The sequence below is a fragment of the Microtus ochrogaster genome, linkage group LG9 (genome assembly GCF_000317375.1).
Source record: "Microtus ochrogaster isolate Prairie Vole_2 linkage group LG9, MicOch1.0, whole genome shotgun sequence".
In the NCBI taxonomy this organism is placed as follows: domain Eukaryota; kingdom Metazoa; phylum Chordata; class Mammalia; order Rodentia; family Cricetidae; genus Microtus; species Microtus ochrogaster.
The window spans coordinates 10806438-10807552 of record NC_022034.1 but is presented as its reverse complement, the minus strand read 5'-3'; the positions used below and the strand labels follow the sequence as shown (position 1 = coordinate 10807552).

Genomic DNA, 1115 nt, shown 5'->3' with positions numbered 1-1115 from the left:
GTGTGTGTGTGTGTGTGTGTGCAGGTATCTGAGGAGACCAGAAGCATCTGATCTTCCCAGACCTGGAGTTATAGGAGACTATGAGCTGCTGGAAACTGAGCTCCAGTCCTTGGCCAGAACAGTATACATTTTTTAATTTTTAAAATAATCTTTTTTATTTTATATACCAATAAAAAATGGATGCTTCATGAATTTGCATGTAATCCTTGCACAGGGACATGCTATTTTTTTCTGTATCATTTCAGTTTTAGTGTATGTGCTGCCGAAGCAAGCACCAGTACCCACATTTCTTTTTAAAAAATTCTTTTTATGTGTATGGGTGTTTTGCCTACATGTATGGTTGTGCAAGCCTGGCATCAGTAGAAGCCAGAAGAGGATGTTAGATCGCTTGGAGCTGAAGTTACAGATGGGTGGGTGTGAGCCAACTTTTGGGTGTTGGGAATTGGACCCAGATCCTCTGGAAGAACAACCAGTATTCTTAACTTCTGAGCCATCTCTCCAGCCTCCAGTACTCATTCTTAGCAACCTCTCCAGGGACTGGAGAGGTTTTTTTTTATATATATATGATTGTCTATTACGTCATTCTATTAAATCCTGATTTTAAGCAATCTTTTTTGTTCTATGTATGCCAGTTAACCAACACTTAGAGAAATCTATGCACTTCATTGGTTTTTAAGCAATTCTTATTTAGCTTTCATTCATAGTCTTAAATTTAACTTTCGTTTAATCTGACTTGCGGGGGCAGAGGAGAAAAGGAAGAATTAAAACCCGAAGGGGTGTAGTGAAGGGGGAGTGGTGGTGAGCAAATCAGGATGGACCTGAGCCACAGAAGCAATGGCCTGGTAGTCAAGAAGCACATAAGTAAAAAAATGCCAGAGCTTTTTACAGTTGTGAGTGAGTCTTTTTGCTGGTTGTGTGACTTCTGGGTCCCAAATGCCACATGGCTCCCATGATGCTCATGCCATCTTCCGCTTTCCTGGAGACCACACACTTGCCACCCAGCCATTCAGTTTTGGCAGGGAGACGAAAATGTGGGGAGCCTTCGGGTTTGCTCAAGCGTTTGACACTGCACAATGCCGAGACTGTAAGAAGCATGATGAAGCTCTCAGCTACAG

General features: G+C 42.2%; 1 non-coding gene across 1 annotated transcript; it reads right to left on the bottom strand.

The window, feature by feature from the left end:
* Positions 1-169: 169 nt before the first annotated feature.
* LOC113457903 lies at positions 170-275 on the bottom strand. The gene has a single exon (XR_003378380.1). It is a non-coding gene; the product is annotated as a U6 spliceosomal RNA (small nuclear RNA).
* Positions 276-1115: the final 840 nt, after the last annotated feature.